Source organism: Pseudophryne corroboree, chromosome 1 (genome assembly GCF_028390025.1).
Source record: "Pseudophryne corroboree isolate aPseCor3 chromosome 1, aPseCor3.hap2, whole genome shotgun sequence".
NCBI lineage: Eukaryota > Metazoa > Chordata > Amphibia > Anura > Myobatrachidae > Pseudophryne > Pseudophryne corroboree.
The window spans coordinates 52,149,515-52,176,234 of NC_086444.1; the positions used below are offsets into that span (position 1 = coordinate 52,149,515).

At 44.5% G+C, this 26,720-nt stretch overlaps 1 long non-coding RNA gene across 1 annotated transcript; it reads left to right on the top strand.

Moving 5' to 3' along the window:
• The first annotated feature begins 703 nt into the window (after nucleotides 1–703).
• Nucleotides 704–26,720, top strand: LOC134902447 (uncharacterized). The gene is made up of 5 exons (XR_010175742.1): nucleotides 704–990; nucleotides 7,157–7,300; nucleotides 11,350–11,375; nucleotides 23,341–23,429; nucleotides 25,883–26,720. It is a non-coding gene; the product is annotated as an uncharacterized LOC134902447 (long non-coding RNA).

Sequence of the window (26,720 nt, forward strand, 5' to 3'; positions counted from 1 at the left end):
CCAATAAGAAAACTCAGTATTAAACTGAACTTCCGATAATTCTGGTGTTAAGAACCAGGAACTGTAAATACAAACCTGATCATCTCTATTTTGAACTAATAGTGTAATAATGCCTGGGTACTGTTTATACTGTAAGTCCATCTAATTGAAAGACAACTATTTTATAAACTATACTTTTATTTCTATATACAGTACCTGTACTGTATGTAATTTTATCTATTCATGGTTATACTGTATACAGTAGATAGCAGTTAAAAATATTTTTTTTCCTGTTTGCTAATACTGCATACCCTCCAACACTTTACACAGAAAAATTGGTACAAATCCGGAAAAGGGGCGTGGTCGTGGGTAAAGGGGACGTGGCCACGCCCCTTTTCCTATACTTTCAATGGAAGTTTGGGGAGGCAAAAATTGGTACAGACCATGAAAAAAAGGTACTGTACCTATTAAAAAGGTACAGTTGGAGGGTATGATACTGTAAATGCCATTTACAGTATAACAGATTGCATGGCAACCCTTTCCCCAGTCAAACATACTGTATTTCTAAACAACAGATGATGTCTCCTTTAACTCCAAAAGAGTTAATCCACTTTGCCCAGAATACACATCCAGTGGCGTCATGAGGTGGGTGCGGGGGGTGCGGCCCGCACCCGGGTGTCACCCTTCAATAGGGTGACACCAAAACGAGCCGCGCACTCACACGCACCCCCATCCCCTGACATGAGAAACACTGGTCCACGGCTGAGACCATACCCCCTCCTTCCAGGCCCCGCCTCCTAAAGTCCGACACTCTCACCTGTTTAGTGAGATCAGCAGGCAGCGCAGTACAGAGCCGTGCAGGCAGTGCAGTGGCCGACCCTCCCCTTTCCTCCAGAGTCCGGACACTCTCTCCTCACTCGGGTCCTGAGCCTGACACACACAAGCTCCGCCTCCCACACTATACTACAGGAGGAAGGAGCTGCTGGTGATGTGCTGCATGATGCCAGCCAGGTAACTTCTATAAATGCTCCATGATTAGCAGAATCGATTTATGAGGTGTGCGTGTATGAGGCTGAATGTGTTAATGGGCATTGGATTGTAGAAATTGTTGGGTTACAGAGTCTTAGGTGGGGGGGGGGGAGCTAATTGGGGCTGTGTTAATGTAGTATGGGTGCCGCTTGTGACTGTAGTATGAGTGCTGTGTGAGCATAGTATGGGTGCCACTGTGTGAATGTAGTATGGGTGCTATGTGAGAGTAGTATGGGTGCCAATGTGTGAGTGTAGTATGGGTGCTGTGTGAGCGTAGTATGGGTGCAGCTGTGTGAGTGTAGTATGGGTGCTGTGTAGTATGGGTGCCGATGTGTGAGTGTAGTATGGGTGCTGTGTAGTATGGGTGCTGCTGTGTGAGTGTAGTATGGGTGCTGTGTGAATGAAGTGTGGGTGCTGTGTAAGAGTAGTATGGGTGCTGTGTAGTATGGGTGCTGTGTGAGCGTAGTATGGGTGCCGGTGTGAGTGTAGTATGGGTGCTGTGTGAGCGTAGTATGGGTGCCGATGTGTGAGTGTAGTATGGGTGCTGTGTGAGCGTAGTATGGGTGCCGCTGTGTGAGCGTAGTATGGGTGCCGCTGTGTGAGTGTAGTATGGGTGCCGCTGTGTGAGTAGTATGGGTGCCGCTGTGTGAGCGTAGTATGGGTGCTGGTGTGTGAGCGTAGTATGGGTGCTGCTGTGTGAGTGTAGTATGGGTGCCGCTGTGTGAGTAGTATGGGTGCCGCTGTGTGAGCGTAGTATGGGTGCTGGTGTGTGAGCGTAGTATGGGTGCTGGTGTGTGAGCGTAGTATGGGTGCTGCTGTGTGAGTGTAGTATGGGTGCCGCTGTGTGAGAGTAGTATGGGTGCTGCTGTGTGAGCGTAGTATGGGTGCTGCTGTGTGAGCGTAGTATGGGTGCTGCTGTGTGAGCGTAGTATGGGTGCTGCTGTGTGAGCGTAGTATGGGTGCTGCTGTGTGAGTGTAGTATGGGTGCCGCTGTGTGAGTAGTATGGGTGCTGCTGTGTGAGAGTAGTATGGGTGCTGCTGTGTGAGCGTAGTATGGGTGCTGCTGTGTGAGCGTAGTATGGGTGCTGCTGTGTGAGAGTAGTATGGGTGCTGCTGTGTGAGTGAAGTATGAGTGCTGCTGTGTGAGAGTAGTATGGGTGCTGCTGTGTGAGTGAAGTATGGGTGCTGCTGTGAGCGTAGAGTGGGTGCTGCTGTGTGAGCGTAGTATGGGTGCTGTGTGAGCGTAGAGTGGGTGCTGCTGTGTGAGCGTAGTATGGGTGCTGTGTGAGCGTAGTATGGGTGCTGCTGTGTGAGCGTAGTATGGGTGCTGTGTGAGCGTAGTATGGGTGCTGCTGTGTGAGCGTAGTATGGGTGCTGTGTGAGCGTAGTATGGGTGCTGCTGTGTGAGCGTAGTATGGGTGCTGTGTGAGTGTAGTATGGGTGCTGCTGTGTGAGCGTAGTATGGGTGCTGTGTGAGTGTAGTATGGGTGCTGCTGTGTGTGCGTAGTATGGGTGCTGTGTGAGCATAGAGTGGGTGCTGCTGTGTGAGCGTAGTATGTGTGTGAGCGTAGTATGGGTGCTGCTGTGTGAGCGTAGTATGGGTGCTGCTGTGTGAGCGTAGTATGGGTGCTGTGTGAGAGTAGTATGGGTGCTGCTGTGTGAGCGTAGTATGTGTGTGAGCGTAGTATGGGTGCTGTGTGAGCGTAGTATGGGTGCTGTGTGAACGTAGTATGGGTGCTGCTGTGTGAACGTAGTATGGGTGCTGCTGTGTGAGCGTAGTATGGGTGCTGTGTGAGTGTAGTGTGGGTGCTGCTGTGAGGGAAGCTTTATGGGAGCTGAAAGGGTGGGTGGATGAATGTGCTAATGGGTGTTGGGAGGAGGGATTGATAATGAATTGGGGAGAGATGGGGTAATGGATGTACGTGGATGGAGTGCTTCAGTAATGGGTTCTTGGACAGGGATATGTTTGCGGTTGCTGTGTAGGGGAGATTAATCAGTGCCACCACCAAGTACATCTAATGCCACCTCTAAGACACCACATGATACCACATATCCCCACATTTCACCACAACACCACAATTCACCACATGACACCACATTTCAATACATGATACCCCATATCCCCACATGTCACCACATGACACCACATTTCAATACATGATACCCCATATCCCCACATGTCACCACATGACACCACATTTCAATACATGATACCCCATATCCCCACATGTCACCACATGACACCACATTTCAATACATGATACCCCATATCCCCACATGTCACCACATGACACCACATTTCAATACATGATACCCCATATCCCCACATGTCACCACATGACACCACATTTCAATACATGATACCCCATATCCCCACATGTCACCACATGACACCACATTTCAATACATGATACCCCATATCCCCACATGTCACCACATGACACCACATTTCAATACATGATACCCCATATCCCCACATGTCACCACATGACACCACATTTCAATACATGATACCCCATATCCCCACATGTCACCACATGACACCACATTTCAATACATGATACCCCATATCCCCACATGTCACCACATGACACCACATTTCACCAGCTGAGCTGCGGTTTAGTACGCTGCTCATGTATTCCTATAGGTGCTTGTACTTAGAGGCACACGTGCACCCTAGTCGTGATTGACGCAAATATGCCAAGCTGCAGGATGGAAGTGTGTAGGGGCAGGGCAATTAAAGGAAGGCTCTTGATACAACCCATGATGCAGGTCACACCACCACACCACTGGTCATGCCCCCCACATCACTAGTCACATCCCCTGCGGCAGCACACAATAGGCCTTTCATGAATTTCAGCTCCAGGCCCATGTGAACCTTAATCTGGCACTGGCTATGACATCAGTCTTCGTGATGTTACCATGCCCGCCAGCGCCGCTAGCAATACTGGGAGGGAGAAGTGGGAGGAGACTGCATTCTGTAGTGCTGCCGCTGCATTACAATAGGGAGGACCTGTAATGCAGTGTGCAGTTCATTGAACTTGGAGTCTCCTGCTGGCTGCTGCTGTCACTCCCTGGCTGGCTGTCAGTCGTTTCAGCTGCCAGTTTGGAGCAGCAGAGCGTACCGTAGCACGCTCCCACTACACAGACAGAAATAGAACGCCTCAATTGTGGACGCAGACAGCGGGAGAGTGATGCTCCCACTGCCCAGAGCAGTAAGGGGGAATAATAAGGGGTAGTGGGAAGCAGTGCTCCAGCTACCCGTAATTTTTGCTTTAATATTTGGGTCGCTAGCGGGTGCGTGTGTATGCACTCATCCATGACTGTTGACATATCAATGGATTTTGGGCCTAATTCAGCATCAGTAGTAGTTTTGCTAAAAGTAGCAAAACTACAACTGCTTTCTCTAGCATGTGGGGGGGCTCCCCAGCACAGGTTAAGGGCACCCCACATGCCAAGTCCGCCCCCCCCCCCCGCTGATATGCGAGCGCATTGCTATACATAGATGCGCTCGCATTTTAAGGGTAGCCCTCTCCCTCCGCAGCCTAGCTGTAAAGGCAGTCGACTGGCCGCCATCTTTTGGGTCGCAGCGGCTGCGTGTGCTGTCATGCAGCCACTGCAGCCTGCCCCACATATGGTCCAGAAACGTCTGCGTTGTCCGGACCACGCCCCTGAAACGGTGCATCGACGCCCCGTCACCACCCCCCGCCAAGGTTCCGTGTGGTATAATATGGGAGGAAGTACGTGGGGGGTGACACCATGAGTTACCACACCGGGTGACACCAACCCTAGTGACGCCTCTGTACACATCCATATGCAGATACTGAATTTCTAAACAATAGATGACTTCTCCTTTTACTCCAAAAGATTTACTGTAATCCACTCTGCTGGTAATTTTTTCAGGGCTTACTCCTACAATGTGATACAGGTTGAGTATCCCTTATCCAAAATGCTTGGGACCAGAGGTATTTTGGATATCGGATTTTTCCGTATTTTGGAATAATTGCATACAATAATGAGATATCATGGTGATGGGACCTAAATCTAAGCACAGAATGCATTTATGTTACATATACATCTTATACACACAGCCGGAAGGTAATTTTAGCCAATATTTTTTGTAAGTTTGTGCATTGAACAAAGTGTGTGTACATTTGCACAATTCATTTATGTTTCATATACACCTTATACACACAGCCCGAATGTCATTTAATACAATATTTTTAATAACTGTGTGTATTAAACAAAGTTTGTGTACATTGAGCCATCAGAAAACAAAGGTTTCACTATTTCACTCTCACGCAAAAAAGTCCGTATTTCGGAATATTCCGTATTTCGGAATATTTGGATATGGGATACTCAACCTGTACAAACATGCTGATCAGGCCGGCTCTGATGTTACACACTCGCACAGAAAATGTTTGGGAAGGCCTGTGTTTTTCCTGAGAAAACGGCCAGTACCACCCACAAATGTCCCCTTCTTTAAATACCGTATTTTGTTTGAATTCATATCATTGTTTGGATGTCGTTAGTCCTAGAACACAATGAAATGCATTGGTGTATTAAATATTGTATTATCACCCAAGATTGCATGGCAGAATGCAGTCACATTGGGCATACCTCCCAAGTTTTAAGTTGTCTAAATAGGGACACACGCGCGGCGAAGCCGCACGCTCTCCCAAAAAGGGGATGTGGCTTAAGGAAAAGGGGGCGTGGCTTCGTGGAGGACCTGCAATCGCAAGCCACGCCCCGTTATCGTCACTGAGGGTGCATACCCAGCGCTCTGTGAGACGCTGGCATGCCCCCTCTCTCTCTGACTCCAGTGAAATAGACGCTGTGCGCATGCGCACAGCGTCTATTCACCGCTGCTCTGCTAAGCAGGGCAGCGAGAGTCGGAAACTCCCGAGTCCCAACTGCTCCCCCCCCCCACCGCGGGACACTGCGGCCCGCGGGTGGGACAGCGGGACAGTCCTCAAAAAACGGGACTGTCCTGCGAAAATCGGGACAGTTGGGAGGTATGCATTGGGTGAATGTGTCACCTGGAACAGGCAGGATCATACTGCATCTAACAGTATACTGCACTTCTTATTAGGCTCATTCAGATACTGTATACCCAAAATAGAAGGGATAAGCAAATACAGTACATTGTGCTCATTTATCAGTGAGTCCATCGGTGACTGTGTGTGGGCCCCCTCCTCTCCTGTAGCTGTCACTGTCGCTGCTATTGAACTGAGCACTAGAGACTGTGGCACAGTGCCAGAGTCTACAGCATATGCGTAGGACTTTGAAAAAATGGTGCAGTGGCCATTTTTCTGAGTCCTGCGCATGCGCTTTAGACTCTGGCACTCAGAGCGCTAGCAGCAGTGGTGATGGCTATGAGAGAGGAGGGGGCCCAAACATGGAGTCTGCACATGTGTCCCCTCCTCTCTACAGACGCCCCTGGTACTACTGTGTGGCATAATGTGAATAATGTACTGTACATTACTGTGCTCCGTAATGTGAGTAAGGCACACTATTGTGGTGTGCTGTAATTTGATTTGGGGTACTATTGAGTGGCCACACCCCTTTTTTGGCACACGTGCCTTCCCTATTTCAAATATGGGGGGGCACCAGTCCTTTACTTTGCCAGGGCTGCTAGGACCCCTAAATATACCCTTGCGGGCTAGTCACCTCGCATACCGTATCTGTGTGCCTGATCGTAGCCCTGCAAATTTTTGCAGGGCTACGATCTGACCAGAATTACCCCCTTAGTCATGAAGTAGTGACAAACATGAAGAAGTGGAGAAGTTACCAATGGCAACCAATCAGATTCTCTGTATAATTTTATACTACAGTATGCAATTTCTAAATGTTACCACAATGCTGATTGCTTCACTTCTCCACTCTTTTCACTGCCTAACATGCTGCTACAGTATGTTCTACATTAAATCCCAGCCCCTGGCATTGTAATGTGGCCATGTCTGCGACTCACGTCTACTGTACAGTATGTACTGTCATTTAACACTCGCCAGACATTTACAGTACTTCACCAACGTGCTTGCACCCCCTCATACAAAGCTCTGTATTACTGTAATTGGACCATAATTTGCTACTGTACTGTTACTACTGTACTGTACATGTACTTGAGTCTTATTATTGTGTATTGTAGAGTGCACTGCATAGTGTGAAGATGGTGAAAACCAAAGCATTCTATTCTGGAGCCCGTTCACCGTCACTTCCCAAGAAAATGTCTGCGACAATGCCACAGATTCTAAAGAAGAAAGCAGGAAAGGAAAATGTTCCTGTTGTCATAGTAAGGAAAAATGCAAAGGCCAAATGCCAATTTTTAGAGAACACAATTGGCAATGTAACCAATGAATATTTGGTGCAAGAGATGAATGCTGCTGTAGAGAACACAGTTATCTGTGATGAAACACACACAGTGATGGATGTGTCATGTACCATAGATGAGGACTTTCATGACACTACACCACTCATACAAGCATCGCAATCACCGACCCGTAGGAGACTTGAATTTAAAGATCCCAACCCATGTAAATGCAGCTGCACAGGGTTGGTGAGAGACCTTCTGGGCAAGGTGACTCACCTTCAAGCGCAAATTGATGGACTGACAGAAAAACTGGATGGACTGTGTAGTGATAACAGCAAGGGGGGAGTTTCAAGGCTCATTACTGTTACATTATACAGTGCGCTGTACATTGTTATAGTACATTGTACACTGTAGACTCTCTCCCAGAGGCGGCCCTAGGCATAGGCAAACTAGGCAATTGCCTAGGGCATCTGGTATGCCTAGGGGCACAAGCAGCTTCTGCTGATTAAAATGATATGCGGCATGCCTATATTCTGTGTGTAGCCTTTTGTATGCAGATACAGACACAGTGCACACAGTATATAGGCATGCCACATATCATTTTAATCAGCAGAAGCTGCTTGTGCATCCTAGCCACCAGTGGCGGAACTAGCGAGCGGTGGGCCCAGGTGCGACAAAATGCTTTGTGCCCCCCCCCACCCCCCCACATCCTCCCCACCCCCCCCACATCCCCCCCACACACACATCCCATCCAAGTCCACCCCCTCACCCCTGGAGAGGATCTGGTGAGGGGGACCTGCTCAGGGCCAGATAAATGGATACCTAGCAACAGTGCCGTAACTAGACATTTTAGCAATGTGTGCAAGAAACGGCATCGGAGCCCCACCCCTGCATGCAAAAATACATAGTGGCGTGGCTTCGTGGGGAAGGGGTGTGGCCACAAAATAATACCAATTCATAAAACGGTACACAGTAGTCTCCATTATTCAAATTACGCCGCACAGTAGCACCACTACACCAGGTAGAGACCCTTTTACACCTTACAGCGGACAGATTCCTCTTTTTACACATTACAGCAGACAGCGTGCACTTTTTACACATAACGGCAGACAGCGTGCCCTTTTTACACATAACGGCAGACAGCGTGCACTTTTTACACATAACGGCAGACAGCGTGCCATTTTTACACATAACGGCAGACAGCGTGCCATTTTTACACATAACGGCAGACAGCGTGCACTTTTTACACATAACGGCAGACAGCGTGCCATTTTTACACATAACGGCAGACAGCGTGCACTTTTTACACATAACGGCAGACAGCGTGCCATTTTTACACATAACGACAGACAGCGTGCCCTTTTTACACATAACGGCAGACAGCTGCACTTTTTACACATAACGGCAGACAGCGTGCCATTTTTACACATAACGGCAGACAGCGTGCCATTTTTACACATAACGACAGACAGCGTGCCCTTTTTACACATAACGGCAGACAGCTGCACTTTTTACACATAACGGCAGACAGCGTGCCATTTTTACACATAACGGCAGACAGCGTGCCATTTTTACACATAACGGCAGACCGCGTGCCCTTTTTACACATAATGGCAGACCGCGTGCCCTTGTTACACATAGCGGCAGACAGCGTACACTTTTTACACATAACGGCAGACAGCGTGCCCTTGTTACACATTACGGCAGACAGCATCCCCTTTTTACACATAACGGCAGACAGCGTACACTTTTTACACATAATGGCAGACAGCGTCCCCTTTTTACACATTACGGCAGACAGCGTGCCCTTGTTACACATTACGGCAGACAGCGTGCCCATTTTTACACATTACGGCAGGAGGATTCCCCATTTTTACACATTGCGGCAGGCAGATTACCCCTTTTTACACATAGCGGCAGGCAGATTACCCCTTTTTACACATAGCGGCAGGCAGTCCCCCATTTTTACGCATTCCGGCAAGCTGATTCCCCCTTTTTACACATTACGTCAGGCAGTCCCCCCTTTTTACACATTGCGGCAGGCTGATTCCCCCTTTTTACACATTACGTCAGGCAGTCCCCCCTTTTTACACATTGCGGCAGGCTGATTCCCCTTTTTACACATAGCGGCAGGCAGTCCCCCATTTTTACACATTGCGGCAGGCAGGCCCAAGAAAGAAAGAAAGAGAAAGAAAGAAAGAAAAAGAGAAAAAGAAAGAAAGAAGAATTATACTTACCCTCTCCGCCGGCTCAGGCTCCTCGGTGCAGCCGCGTCAGACGATTCCCGGGCAGTAGAGGAGGTGGAGGACGGAGGTGAAGAAGGGAGCCGCAGCAGCGCTTTGTTACTGGTGGAGGCGCTGCTGCCCCTCTGCTTCCCTATAGGCTGTTCTCGGAAGACAGCCTATAGGGAAGCAGAGGGGCACAGCAGCAGCGCCTCCACCAGTAACAAAGCGCTGCTGCGGCTCCCTCCTTCACCTCCGTCCTCCTCCTTCCCCCATCCGTGCCGCTGCTCTTCTCCTCTGTGGGCGGCTGTGCGCTGCGGGCAGCGGTTGCCCGCAGCGCACAGCGGCATGTAATGAGTCAGTTTGACTCATTACATGCTTGGGCCCCTGGACAGAGGCAGGCCCCAGTGCAATGCACTGCTTGCACTGCCGGTAGTTCCGCCTCTGCTAGCCATATAGCAATGCAAATAAGATGCATTTTCATAAAAAATAGGCACCCGACGTTAGCATAGCTGCCAGTTGACTCACGCCAGGAACTATATGTGTCATTATGTGTATAAGGGCATTAATAATGTGTAACATATGTGTAAGGGGCACTATGTGTCATTATGTGTATAAGGGCACTAATAATGTGCAGCATACGTGTAAGGGACATTATGTGTGTCATTATGTGTATAAGGGCATTAACAATGTGTGGCACATGTGTAAGGGAAATTATGTGTATGAGGGCATTAATAAGGGTTGGCATAATGCTTAAGGCGCATTATGTTTATAAGGACATTAATAATGTGTGTCATATGTGTAAGGGGCATTACTGTGTGGTATTATGTGTATAAATGCATTATCAGTGTGTGGCATTATGTATATAAGGTGCTCTACTGTGTGGCGTAACATATAGAAAGGGCACTACTGTGTGGTCTAATGAGAATAAAGAACAATATGGTGTGGTGTAATGTGAATAAGGAGCAATATGGTGTGGTGTAATGAGAATAAAGAGCAATATGGTGTGGTGTAATGTGAATAAGGAGCAATTCAGTATGATATGTGAATGAGGGGCACTATTGTGAGGAGTAACGTATATAAGGTAAAGTGGTACTACTGTCTGATGTAATGTGAATAAGGGGCATTATCGCATTATAAATTGGGAATAAAGTTGCACTACTGTGAGTCATAAGTTGAATTGGGGGTACTATTGTGTGGCCATGCTCCTTGCCAGCAAAAACACATACCTTTTTGGGCTGTGCACCGAATGTGCACAGTCCAAAATTAAAATTACAGGCGGTAGGAAAAAAAAGGACTGCTATGGGTGGGGGGTGATGGTGCTGGGAAAGGGGTGCAGGGTCAGAGGCGGAACTAACGGTGGTGCTAGGGGGCACCAGCCAAAATCTTGCCCAGGGCATCATATTGGTTAGGGCCGGCTTTGCTCTCCCCCCCTCATCTTTCTCCATGACACCATCTCTCTCGCTCTTGACTCTTTTTTTCACATGAAACCCTCTCTTTCTCCCCCTGCCCCTTCTCTTTTTTGTTCCTCTCTCTCCTGCATGGGATTTGATATTGACACCAGCAGGGTGGGCTTTGAAGGTTTTGCTATGGGGCCCTCAAAGTTCTACTTTTGCCCCTGCCTGACAGTACTCAATTCCAGATATCTGCAGTATACTGTACTGTGCTGTAGGCTGTATCTTAAATATCAGATTTAGAGAAACACTTTGTTAGGCATTGTTGTGACATGTTGTGAACATACAAATACTACTACTGTACTAACGATATTTCTATTATCTTCTTCCCACCATGCACTGAACTACTGAGAAGAAGGGGGAAGAACTGTGTCGAAGAAGGTAAGCTTGTGATACTTACTGTTGTCAGGATAACAGTCTTTGGTATCTCTGTCCCTGACATTGTCTCTCCCCCTGAAACTGTATCTCTCTCCCACCCCACCCCTCTCTCTCTCTCTCCCCTCCCTCTCATCTTTCTCCATGCAGGGCTGTAACTAGGGGGGGCTAAGAGGCATGCACCCCGGGTGCAGGATTTGAGGGGGCGCCAAGGAGTTACAGAGGAGCAGGGTTTTTTTACCGGCAGTGCTGTGCTGCTCCAGTGAGACAGCAGACAGCTCCCAGGGCAATGTATCTGACCCACCTGTCTGCCCGCAGCTGGCTCTGACGCTGTGCGAGTGAGCTCCAGTACCTGGGATCGCGCAAAATTACTGCCCTGCTCCGGGTGACGAAAATCCTAGTTTCGGCCCTGCTCCATGACACCATCTCTCTCGCTCTTGACTCTTTTTTTATATGAAACCCTCTCTCTCTCCCTCTGCCCCTTCTCTTTCTTGTAACATAGTATCTGAGGTTGAAAAAAGACAATTGTCCATCGAGTTCAACCTATTTGTGGTGTCCTATGCATGATGATTTGACTAAAATTTCTGACTGATGCTGCTGTCAGCCATTGCATTTTATCCCTATTTATAGTAACTATAATGCATGACTATGCACCATACCCCTGGATATCCTTATCCAATAGGAATTTATCTAACCCATTCTTAAAGGTGTTGACAGATTCCGCCATTACAACTCCCTCGGGCAGGGAATGCCAAACACGTATTGTCCTTACCGTGAAAAAGCCTTTACGCCATATTGTGCGGAATCTCCTCTCCTCTAACCTGAGCGAGTGTCCACGAGTCCTCTGTGTTGATCTAACCAAAAACAGGTCCCGCGCAAGCTCTGTGTATTGTCCCCTTATATATTTGTAGATGTTGATCATATCCCCTCTTAGTCTCCGCTTTTCCAATGTAAACATGCCTAGTCTTTCAAGCCTTTCCTTGTATTGCATCGTCTCCATGCCCTTAATTAGTTTGGTCGCCCTCCTCTGTACCTTTTCAAGCTCCAGGATATCCTTTTTGTAGTACGGTGCCCAGAATTGTACACAGTATTCAAGGTGTGGCCTCACTAGTGATTTATATAACGGGAGTATAATACTCTCGTCCCTAGCATCAATACCCCGTTTTATGCATGCTAATATCTTATTAGCCTTCTTTGCTGCAGTCCTACTTTGGGTACTACTGCTTAGCTTGCTATCTATGAGGACACCTAAGTCCTTTTCCAGTACAGAATCCCCTAATTTTACCCCATTTAGTAGGTAGGTGTAATTTTTGTTCTTGTTACCACAGTGCATTACCTTACACTTGTCTGTGTTGAAGCGCATTCTCCATTTGGCTGCCCATGCTTCTAATTTAACTAAGTCGTTCTGAAGAGACTCGGCATCCTCCTCTGTATTTATAGCCTTACACAATTTGGTATCATCTGCAAAAATTGACACCATGCTCTCTAGACCTTCTGTTAGGTCGTTAATGAAAATATTGAACAATAGCGGTCCTAATACTGAGCCTTGCGGCACACCACTTAGCACTTCAGTCCAAGTTGAAAAAGATCCATTAACCACAACGCGCTGCTTCCTATTATCTAACCAGTTTTTGACCCAAGTGCATATTGTGCTTCCTAGCCCTGATTCTTGTAGCTTGTAGATAAGTCTCATGTGTGGTATAGTATCGAACGCTTTGGCAAAGTCTAAAAAGATTACATCCACGTCTTTACCCTGATCTAGGTTTGCGCTTACTGTTTCATAAAAGCCAAGTAAGTTGGTTTGACAGGATCTGTCCTTCATAAACCCATGTTGATTCCTTTTAATGACCTTATTGGTTTCAAGGAACATCTGAATACTATCTCTTAGAATACCTTCCAATACTTTCCCCACTATAGATGTAAGACTAACTGGTCTATAATTACCTGGTTCAGCTTTACTTCCCTTTTTGAATATAGGCACTACTTCCGCTATACGCCAGTCTTTGGGAACCATACCTGATATAACTGAATCCTCAATGATCAAAGATAGCGGTTTTGCCAGTTCAGAGTGAAGCTCCATTAGAACCCTTGGATGAATACCATCGGGCCCTGGTGATTTATTAATCTTTAAATGTTTTAATCAGTCACAGACTACTTCCTCGCTTAAATAAGTACCTATCAGTGTGATATTCTCATTATTGAGATTGTGTGTCAGTCCCTGAATTGGGTCCTCTCTAGTGAATACTGTTGAAAAAAACTCATTTAGTGTGTCCGCTATGTCATTATCATTTTTGCTTAAGACTCCCAACTTGTCTTTTAAAGGGCCTATACTCTCCTTCTTTAATCTCTTGCTATTAATGTATTTAAAGAATTTTTTGGGATTCGCTTTGCTTTCCTTTGCTACTAGTTTTTCAGTTTCTACTTTAGCCGCTCTTATTTCCTTTTTGCAATTTTTGTTACATTCCTTATAGTGCTGAAATGACTCTGCTTCCCCGTCAGATTTGTATTTTTTAAATGCTCGCCTTTTCTTGCCCATAAGTTCCTTAATCTTTTTGTTAAGCCACATCGGTTTATGATTTTTATTCCCTTTTTGCTACTCATAGGAATATATTTCAGTGTATTTTTAGCTAGCAGGAATTTTAGTACCTCCCATTTCTCCGTAGTATTTTTTTTCTAAAAACAAACCTTCCCATTCAATATCCCTGAAAAATACCCTCATCTTTTCAAAATTTGCTTTGCTAAAGTTTAAAGTCCTAGTTGAGCCAGTATAGGGCTGTTTGTAGAAACTGATATTGAATGTGACCATATTGTGGTCGCTGTTTCCTATGGGTTCCCCTACTATAATACCTGATACCAAATCCCCATTGTTTGTTAATACCAGGTCTAAGATTGCATTGTACCTAGTTGGTTCCTCAATTAGTTGGACTAAGTAGTTATCATTTAGTGTGTTTAAAAACATATTGCCCCTAGCAGTATCACATGAATCGTTTTTCCAGTTTATCTCTGGATAGTTAAAATCTCCCATCACTACTATGTCTCCTACTCCTGCTGCTCTTTCAATTTGCTTTAGTAACAATTCATCATCAGATGCGTTGATACCAGGCGGCCTATAGCATACACCCAATACTAACTTTTTTATTCCTTTTTCCCCGCATGCAATTTCTACCCATAATGTCTCAACAGTGTCTACAGTCCCCTCCTGAATATCTTCCCATATATTAGGTTTTAAAAACGGCTTTACGTACAGACACACCCCTCCACCCTTTTTATTTAGTCTGTCTCTCCTAAACAGTATATAGCCCTCTAGATTGACTGTTCAATCATGAGATTCATCCCACCAAGTTTCAGTAATGCCTATAATATCATACTGTTTGCTTGCTGCAAGTATTTCTAGTTCACCCTTTTTACCAGTAATGCTTCTGGCGTTTACATACATACAACTAAGATAAGTATTTTCCCTTGCATTAGGGACATCTTTCACCTTATGTGGCAAGGATGACCTGTAATCGTCATTGGTTAGTGCTTTGGTAAAATCCCTTTTAGTACCCATGTTAGTAACCTTACCGCCTGCTCTTACCCTCCCCCCAACTTTCTCCCCCATTTCGTTTACTACCGCCATCCCCACTATTCTCACTGCATGACCCGTAGTTTCTAGCTAAACCCTCCCCCCAGGCTCCTAGTTTAAAATCTCCTCCAACCTTCTAACCATCCTTCCCCCCAGCACCGCTGCCCCCTCCTCAGTCAGGTGCAATCCATCATGACAAAAGAGATGGCGCCTGACTGAGAAGTCCGCCCAGTGTTCCAGGAACACAAACCCCTCTTTCCTGCACCAATCCCTAAGCCACACATTTACCTCCCTAATCTCCCTCTGCCTCCCTGGACTAGCGCGTGGCACGGGTAATAATTCAGAGAATATTACCTTAGATGTCCTTGCCTTCAGTTTCTTTCCTAAGTCCCTATAGTCTTTCTTAAGGACATCCCACCTTCCGCTAACTTTGTCATTGGTGCCAACGTGCACCAAGACCGCCGGGTCTTTGCCAGCCCCTCCCAACAATCTATCTACCCGGTCCGCGATGTGCCGTACTCGAGCACCCGGGAGACAACAGACTGTACGGCGATCACGGTCCCGGTAGCAGATTGCCCTATCTGCCTTCCTGATGATAGAATCCCCTACCACCACCATCTGACTAGGTATCTCTCTATCTTTTGTCCCAACCGCGCCAGAGGGACCGCACCTCTGGATGCTAGAGGGAGCAGTCTCCTCCGGCACCGTCATTTCTTCACTATCATCCTCCGATTCCTCGTCCAATCAGGCAAATTTGTTCGGGTTTGATAGTTCGGAGATGTCGTGCCTCCCCCTCTTTTTCTTCCTTCTAACTGTGACCCAACTGGCTACCTGATCATCATCCTCTTCTACCAGTGACCCCTCCCGCAACTCCTCCACCGTTCTGTCTAAACTACGCTCGAGATTGTGAATCTCCCTCAGTCGTGTAACGGTTTGCTCTAGAACAGTTACCTGGGCTTCCAGGGCAACCGTTCGCACACACCTCGTGCAGATGTATTCACACTGGGCCGGTAGCTCCAGGTGTGCATACATCTTGCACGACATGCACTGAGTGAGGTCCTCAATCACAGCCCCTCCCATATTGTTTGTAAGGTCTAACTCCCTGTTACACTCAAAGAAACAGCGGCAAAAATAAAAAATAGAAGACAAGCAATCTGACTTATACAATAATTAAGCTGGCTTATACTTATCTATCTTTGTGCGGTTCTTGGTCCTTCACTTTTATGCAGCCGTAGTACTCTCTCCTGCGGCACCTATACTCCACTTAGCAGTTGCAGTTGTTCCAGCTCACTGCTCCTCCTTTTCACTCGGCTTCCAGCTCCTGCTAAGAAAAAATAAAAAAATAAAAAAAATGCCCCTCTCACCCGCACAATCACAGCCCCTCTGCTACTCCAAGTAAGAGACCCTCTCACTCCCTCACAAGGTCAGCCCCTTGCAGCCTCACCAGAAGTTTAATGGTACTGCAAATGTGTGTTCCTGATTGTGTATTATAAAACTCACCTTTTTGCTGTTTACAACTCACACTTAGAAATCCCAGCAGCACTTGGAAGAGACCAGCCCCACGGAGCAGGCTCCAAGAGTCTAGTCACTGCTTATATAGGCTCAGCCAGCTGCTTCAATCAGCTCCTCCCCCTCCTGATTACTCCTGATTACTCACACCTGAGTTAACCCCTCTGGCTTTTCACCTCACACTTTATTTGTTTTTTTATTTTATTTTCCCTGCATGGGATTTGATATTGACACCAGCAGGGTGGGCTTTGAAAGTTTTGCTATGGAGACCTCAAAGTTCTACTTTCGCCCCTGCCTGACAGTACTCAATTCCAGACATCTACAGTATACTGTACTGTAGGCTGTATCTTAAACAGCAGATTTAAAGAAACACTTTGTTAGGCATTGTGACATGTTGTGAACATACGAATACTAGTACTGTACTAACGATATTTCTATTATCTTCTTCCCACCATGCACTAAACTACTGTACACAGAGCCAAATGCAAAATCCAAATCCAATCTCCCCCCCACCTCACACATTAAGCAGAGCCAGGGCCAGTGCTAGTGTTTTCGGCACCCCCCTATAAATTAGTGCTCTACTTCCCATACTTTATAAAGGGACTTTGATCTGACAAAGAAGGAGCATGGTCACATAATAGCACCCCCAATTCCCCCCATTCTAATTACACCACACAGTAGCACACTCTTATTTACATTACACCACATGTAGTGCACCTGATTCATTACACCACACAGTAATGCCCCTTATTCAGGTATACGTCACTTAGTAGGGCCCTTTATTCACATTGCACTACACAATGGTACCGACTTTACACGTTATGCCACACAGTAGTGCCCCTTATATACAATGCCCACAGTAGTATCCCTTATACACAATTCCCACAATAGCAGTGTCCCGTACACATAACGACCACAGTAGTGCCGCTTATACACATATTGCCCACAGTAATACCCCTTATATACAGTACATCTCTGCCTGTCACTCCAGCAGCTCACTGCCTGTGTCCCTCCAGTGGCTCCATGCCCTGCATCCCTTCAGCAGCTTCCCCACCTCTCTTGTCCCTCCGGCCACCTCTCATCTTGTCTTTAAGATGCATAGAGCCTGCTCCTCTTCATGGCCCCTTTTAACTTCAGCAGCAGTGACAGCATGACATCACATATGTCATGCTGGAAAATGAAGCCACTTTGACCTGAGGAGGGGATGAATGCTGTACAACAGAGACAGTGTGTGTGAGTACAAGGAGGGGTGGGCTGTAAATGGAGGAGGACCATGGAGCCACCAGGACCTGAGGAAGGGCAGGTGGCTGCAGCTTATCAGTAACACTAGCGCCACCTGCATCTTCTATTGATGTAGGTGACGGGGCAGGTTTTTCAGTTGGAATTACTATGCAGGGCATTGAAGGTGGTGGAACTACAGTAGTTCCCCCTACCATTACAGGTGGTGGAACTCAGTTCCACTTCATTCCCTCCCACTTTAACCCCTGGTCAAAATGCTCTCTACCTGGACTTCCCCAGGTGATTGACATCACCTGTCTAGAACTTAATAATTGATAAGAACAGTACTTTAACGCAGGTGTTTGCAATCATAAATTAAGAAGGAAGTCCAGGATACAGTGCATTGTGTCCCTCCTGGAATGGGTCAAGGTGGGCGGTCTAGATTGTGTATATTAAATTAAAACCAATTGGGGTGTATTAGTTTAAACTAGAAATGTGCGTGTTTGGTTTTATGCGGATTTCCCGGGATCTCAAAACGGCATCTTATTGGCTCACAGATGTTACGTGTTTTGGATAGCCAATAAGAAAACTCAGTATTAAACTGAACTTCCGATAATTCTGGTGTTTGTGTAAATACAAACCTGCTCATCTCTAGTTTGAATAGTGTAATAATACTGTTTATACTGTAAGTCCACCTAATTGAAAGACAACTATTTTATAAACTACACTTTTATTTCTATATACAGTACCTGTACTGTATGTAATTTTAACTATTCATGGTTATACTGTATACAGTAGATAGCAGTTAAAAATGTTTTTTTCCTGTTTGCTAATACTGTAAATGCCATTTATAACAGATTGCATGGCAACCCTCCCCCTAGTCAAACATACTGTATTTCTAAACAATAGATGATGTCTCCTTTCACTCCAAAAGAGTTAATCCACTTTGCCCAGAAAACACATCCATATACAGATACTGAATTTCTAAACAATATGCAGTACACACATGACATTGGGAGACCTCCATCTAATGTTAAATTATCTTCTTAATTAACATTTTTTCAGAACACCTGAAAAAATCTTTTTCTGGTAAACAAAGGTAATACTCCGTCACACCTTCTGGTCCTCTATTATATTTTAAAGAAGAAGGGGAAAAAATCCCCAAAAATCTCTTTTCTCTATTATTTCTTTTCAATATACTAACAATCATTTTATTTTTTGCAATTCCTTAAGTCAGGGGAATATTTCTATATAGATATATTCCTTTGTACTCTAGACTTTCTCATAGTTTCAATCATAATTGGTATCCGACACTTTTTTCACTCATTCTCATAATTGTCTGTATTTTCTACAACCTTCTTTCACACTGACCCCTTTTTGGTAAAACTAGGGCACCACTCCATTATTGTTCATGGTTATCTCCATTACACATGGAATATAGTATCCGGATTCTTTCACCCTCACCAAAATCCTGATTCTTTCACTTTCACCATTTCCTACCAATATGATCAAACCTTTACCCAATTATTAGACTATCATCCCCAAACCAGGGGATTTCTTCCCCACACTAATCACACCTTTTTATGCTTTCATCATCTTCCTCTTATGATATGGAATACTTAGATGTTATTTGAGAGAAACAAAAACAAAATATCTAAGTGAATTGTATACACTGACAATTATTAGATGGTTTTATGTGAATTATTATCATTCATTTTAAATAAATTCTTTATTGTGGACAGCGTTTTCTATTTTGTTTTTAGTTTACTAGTATATTGGGATTCAACAACCCTTACTGAAAGCAGCAGTCCATAATTAAGGAGAGGCAAAACTTCATTATTGTTTGGGAATTGGAATAACTGACACACATATTAGCACAGTGCTTCCGTTTATTTTTTAGGTTTCCTCTTATGATCAGCCTGATCTATTTTTGTGTTTACATTATGGAAGACTCATATATGTCAGTAGTTCATCACACCTTTCTTCCCCTCTTTCTTTTACGTTAGTTATCTTATCTTTTTTTCACGTTTGTTCACTTTCTTCTCCACCATCATGTTCAGCACATACACACATTACTGTCACCTTTTTATCAGCAACCATTAAATAACGACATTGTATTCACCTGACACTATATGTAGTGGATAAACAGTACACGGCAAAATACATTTAACATATGTTGTGAGCAATATATAACAGAATACACAATTACTTTAGAACAAGAATTCACTACACTTGTTTATTTATTTATTATTAATATATTTATTATCAACAGCACATGATAAAATACATCAAATATATGTTGTGGGCAATACATACCACAACACATAATTATTTCAGAATAAGAATTTATTACATTTGTTGCTTAATAAATAAATATTTTTTAGTTGAATCCATGTCATCTCTGTTATTCATGTCATTTATATTAGTTAAATCCATGTCATTCCTGTTATTCATGTCACTTATATTAGATAGTGCTTTCACTTACATACTGTATGGCTAATATATCTTTTTGACACACTTTTCCGGTTTTTGATTTTACTTACCTAAGGCAATTTTTACAATTGTAATCCTCAGCACCGGTACGCTCATTATAACCAAAGCCAGAGCCCTGATCTTGTGATCAGGACTTCTGTCTATACTATGTTAGAGCATACACGTTGACTAACAGTACCGGTACTTACAATGCAACAATACACGGAGTCCCGATCACGTGATCGGGACCTCCATAGACACTACGTCAGAGTATGATGATTGAGAGGGGTCTCATGACCATGCCCGAGCTTGAAGGACTAGGACCGGGATTGGTTGAGAAAAAACATGTGACCCGTAACATTATTGGGATTGGTCACTTTTATCCTTTCAAATTACGGCCGCGGGAGGCAATCGGGTTCAGCCTCGTTAAAGCTGCCCATACAGTGAAACGTGCACGTCGGCGTTTCAGCGGGCTCACCACACTCCTACCCATTAATGCAATATTATATGCTGTAATTATTATAAGTCATTTGTTTGCCAGTAATAGCATCATCTCTGTTAGAGCGAAAATAGCTAGAAATTCGAGACAGTAGCGGAGCATTTATACGAATCTAGGGAACCAGCAGGGGTTACTGAAATCAGCTGCATGGGGAATTAGTTACCCCACCAGAGAGATAGCAGTTACCTACAGCAGGAGTTACTGTCATTCTAAACATTACTGTCAGCTAAAACCCTTTTTAGTCTGGGACCCCAGCATATCATACGTGGAATAAAACAACCTTCCCTTCATTTTGTATACTTATACAGCACAGGGCTAATCAGAAATGAGACATATGTATGAGACATATTTTTCATAAATCACTGCAGTAGAGACTATGTATCCTAACTCTGCCCTTGAATAGCAACAAGTGTATCAATTATCTGTCTGCCAGTACCAGCATTATATCTGTTAAAACTACATAAGCTCAGAAATAGTGGCAGAGCATTCATAAGATTATAGGGAACCAGCAGGTGTTAATAAGCTGCAAGGGGAACAGGTTACCCCACCAATGAGATACTATTTATCTGCACAAGGATTAACCTTTAATTTAAACGTTGAAATTTGTCAAACCCTCTCAGTCTGGGATCCCAGTATATCTCATGTGAAATAAAATTATTATCCCCTTATTACTGTATACCTACACAGCATGGGGTTATTTATAAACAGAGATATCTACATGAGACATACTCTTTAATAACTGCTGCAGCAGAGATTGTGTACTTTAACTCAAGAGCCCTTATTGCAACAATTGTTGCCCTGTATACTTAGTTTTACAGAAATAAGCATTCACAGATTGAATAGACTGTTACATCTATGTGAATATTACTATAATATCTAGAATGCATGTGGTATAGCTCCGATCTAATCAGGTCGCATATAGTAATGGTGCGCAACATCTGAAAATACATGAATAAACCGGCACATTTCTTCTAACCTCCGCTATTTGTAGTGAGAGCAACTCTAGATACCGGTGACAGCACTATATACTCACTCTCCCCTAAATTGATCCAAGTGATTCAGATTAATTATAGGAGTTGAGTGTACGATCCACCAATTCTTCCATAAGTTGGTACATATAACTGTTATAATTGTGAGATATCAAAGATAGGGTTATTTAAACACATTTGACTATATATCCCCATGTCCCGGTGTGGATCAGCACTTACCTGAGTATAATGGTGGATCTATTCTGCTCATAAGTCAAGGATAGTGTGGATCATGACATATGTACAGGAGTGCTACACTGATATAATTTTTCACAACAAGGTGCAGTATTAGGGCATAGACCTAGTATTATACCAGCTCAATTGAGATCATATCATATATCACGATACCTATATAACTGCCATAGTATGAATTAATAAGATCCTTATAAATGTGCCATGGTATGATATAATATCAATGGTCTGAAATGTCCTTCATGGCTCGAATGACACACATTATAAACATATAGTTGCAGGAGTCATCAGAATCAGAATCAGCTTTATTGGCCAGGTGTACTCACGTACACTAGGAATTCTTTGTGGTACAATGCATCGCCAAGCAGCAACATGGAGGAAAAAACGTAGCATACATTACAAACATTACACATATGAGTTCATACTGCACATATGCAACTGTACAGTAGACATATTATACATTTAAGACTAAAAACTAAGGCTGCTTGGCAGAGCAGCACCGAGGCAGCCATCCGCGGCGCCAACTAGAACTCACACAATGCACATAATACAGAAGATTTAAGTATTACATCAAAAGATAAACCACACAGACAATAAAGACCGAAAGAATAATGCATGATTGGTGTAGGCATTTTGAGTAATAACCTCCAGGGGTTGTGTATTCCACCATCACAAGGCACCAGGTGCGGCAGCCATCTTAGGCGCACTACGTAGGATTACCCAGTGTGGAATAGTCCACCCCTAGAAGAGAACACAAAATGGGGAGATTGCAGAGTCCTTAGGTTCAGAGTAGGGTTCCAATAAAAACATCAGGTCCACGCATTTTTCATCCCATCCACAAGCGCACCAGATAAGGCAGCCATGTTGGGCGCACTACAAGGTTACACAGTGGGAGATGAGCCATACAGGGGCCAAATGCATGTATGGGAGAACTGACACGTGTGTAGGAGTATGCTATACCCTGCATGGAAAGATCCAAATGAAGCACACCCCGCCCACAGGGGAACCATCCGAGGCAGCCATGTGGGGCGCACTGCATAGGTTACTGCTGGCAGGGTGTGCAACCAATGGAGGTACACATTACGGGAATAGCACACAGTGGGGTGGAAGTACCGTGTAAGAAGAAAGAGAAGAGAAAGACACATTTGCAGGAAAACTGTACTAACATTATTTTGTGAAAAAGATAAAAGATAAATGTCCTAGTCTCATGAGAGCGGTGTGGGTGGGTGTGAGAATGTGGGGTGCACACTAATGTCCAATGGAACTGACCCAGCAAAGTCTGGTCCTGATGCGCACGTCCCTCAGTTCCCTGCTGAGCTTGAGGGGTAGTCCCGGGGGCAGTCATGATGTTTTTGGACACAGAAGTAGTAGGCATTGGTCCTGGTGTTCTCATGGCAGAGGTGAGGAGAGGCCACATAATGTTCCAGATTTCTTTCTTGATGCTGTTCAATGTTTGTTTAACTGTTTTTTTAACTGTTCATTTTCAAGACGCTTAGAGAAGGAACGCTTTGAGTATTGGAACGCACAGCTGACATGCACAGCTGTGCATGGTTGAAGTTACAGATATACTAATTGTGGTGAGCCCACCTTTTAACTTATCTAGTACACCATTTTCTTACTTTTCATCACTTATATGTTTGTATGTGTTATTTTGTAACCTCTATATTTTGCTGTATGTGTCCTACAATAGGGACTGTGTTTATATTAATAAAAAGCAACAAAAGCTACGTTTTATTATAATTTATCATACAAATTTGACTTGTGCACCCGACTTATCAACCGCTTCCTCAGTTCTATACTTTATTTAGTGTGCAGATGTATTCTCTCCGTTCTTTTTGTACTGTTTATACTGTAAGTCCACCTAATTGAAAGACAACTATTTTATAAACTATACTTTTATTTCTATATACAGTACCTGTACTGTATGTAATTTTAACTATTCATGGTTATACTGTATACAGTAGATAGCAGTTAAAAAGGTTTTTTCCTGTTTGCTAATACTGTAAATGCCATTTATAACAGATTGCATGGCAACCCTCCCCCCAGTCAAACATACTGTATTTCTAAACAATAGATGATGTCTCCTTTCACTCCAAAAGAGTGAATCCACTTTGCCCAGAATACACATCTATATACAGATACTGAATTTCTAAACAATAGATGACTTCTCCTTTCACTCCAAAAGACTTACTGTAATCCACTCTGCTGGTAATTTTTTCAGGACTTACTCCTATCAATGTGATACAAACATGCTGATCAGGCCGGCTCTGATATTACACACTCGCCAAGAAAATGTTTGGGAAGGCCTGCATTTTTCCTGAGAAAATGGGCAGTTACTACCCACAAATGTCCCCTTCTTTAAATACCGTATTTTGTTTGAATTCATATCATTGTTTGGATGTCGTTAGTCCTAGAACACAATGAAATGCATTGGTGTATTAAATATTGTATTATCACCCAAGATTGCATGGCAGAATGCAGTCACATTGGGCATACCTCCCAAGTTTTAAGTTGTCTAAATAGGGACACACGCGCGGCGAAGCCGCACGCTCTCCCAAAAAGGGGATGTGGCTTAAGGAAAAGGGGGCGTGGCTTCGTGGAGGACCTGCAATCGCAAGCCACGCCCCGTTATCGTCACTGAGGGTGCATACCCAGCGCTCTGTGAGACGCTGGCATGCCCCCTCTCTCTCTGACTCCAGTGAAATAGACGCTGTGCGCATGCGCACAGCGTCTATTCACCGCTGCTCTGCTAAGCAGGGCAGCGAGAGTCGGAAACTCCCGAGTCCCAACTGCTCCCCCCCCCCACCGCGGGACACTGCGGCCCGCGGGTGGGACAGCGGGACAGTCCTCAAAAAACGGGACTGTCCTGCGAAAATCGGGACAGTTGGGAGGTATGCATTGGGTGAATGTGTCACCTGGAACAGGCAGGATCATACTGCATCTAACAGTATACTGCACTTCTTATTAGGCTCATTCAGATACTGTATACCCAAAATAGAAGGGATAAGCAAATACAGTACATTGTGCTCATTTATCAGTGAGTCCATCGGTGACTGTGTGTGGGCCCCCTCCTCTCCTGTAGCTGTCACTGTCGCTGCTATTGAACTGAGCACTAGAGACTGTGGCACAGTGCCAGAGTCTACAGCATATGCGTAGGACTTTGAAAAAATGGTGCAGTGGCCATTTTTCTGAGTCCTGCGCATGCGCTTTAGACTCTGGCACTCAGAGCGCTAGCAGCAGTGGTGATGGCTATGAGAGAGGAGGGGGCCCAAACATGGAGTCTGCACATGTGTCCCCTCCTCTCTACAGACGCCCCTGGTACTACTGTGTGGCATAATGTGAATAATGTACTGTACATTACTGTGCTCCGTAATGTGAGTAAGGCACACTATTGTGGTGTGCTGTAATTTGATTTGGGGTACTATTGAGTGGCCAAGCCCCTTTTTTTGGCACACGTGCCTTCCCTATTTCAAATATGGGGGGGGGGGGCACCAGTCCTTTACTTTGCCAGGGCTGCTCGGACCCCTAAATACAGCCCTGCGGGCTAGTCACCCCGCATACCGTATCTGTGTGCCTGATCGTATCCCTGCAAAATTTTGCAGGGCTACGATCTGGACGGAATTACCCCCTTAGTCATGAAGTAGTGACAAACATGAAGAAGTGGAGAAGTTACCCATGGTAACCAATCAGATTCTCTGTATAATTTTATACTACAGTATGCAATTTCTAAATGTTACCACAATGCTGATTGCTTCACTTCTCCACTCTTTTCACTGCCTAACATGCTGCTACAGTATGTTCTACATTAAATCCCAGCCCCTGGCATTGTAATGTGGCCATGTCTGCGACTCACGTCTACTGTACAGTATGTACTGTAATTTAACCCTCGCCAGACATTTACAGTACTTCACCAACGTGCTTGCACCCCCTCATACAAAGCACTGTAGTACTGTAATTGAACCATAATTTGCTACTGTACTGTTACTACTGTACTGTACATGTACTTGAGTCTTATTATTGTGTATTGTAGAGTGCACTGCATAGTGTGAAGATGGTGAAAACCAAAGACCATTCTATTCTAGAGCCCGTTCACCGTCACTTCCCAAGAAAATGTCTGCGGGAGTACCACAGATTCTAAAGAAGAAAGCAGGAAAGGAAAATGTTCCTGTTGTCAAAGTAAGGAAAAATGCAAAGGCCAAATGCCAATTTTTGGTGGACACAATTGGCAATTTAACCAATGAATATTTGGTGCAAGAGATGAATGCTGCTGTAGAGAACACAGTTATCTGTGATGAAACACACACAGTGATGGATGTGTCATGTACCATAGATGAGGACTTTCATGACACTACACCACTCATACAAGCATCGCAATCACCGACCCGTAGGAGACTTGAATTTAAAGATCCTAACCAATGTGAATGCAGCTGCACAGGGTTGGTGAGAGACCTTCTGGGCAAGGTGACTCACCTTCAAGCGCAAATTGATGGACTGACAGGAAAACTGGATGGACTTTGTAGTGATAACAGCAAGGGGGGAGTTTCAAGGCTCGTTACTGTTACATTATACAGTGCACTGTACATTGTTACAGTACATTGTACACTGTAGACTCTACAGTAGACTCTCACTACTAAAGGGGAAAATAACACAAAACAGAACTGTAAACTAGAAAAACTTTAATAAAACAAAAAAAATGAAAGAAAGAAATATAAATTAAAGATTGCGTAAAATAATATAAAAAATTCTATTCACCACCGCCCACAAAATCAGAAGCAATTGCCAGACTTGCTCTGTGAAAATAAAAATCAATGTACAGTATTAGGACAGTAATACAGGTTGAGTACTGTACAGCACGTCATCAAAGTTTA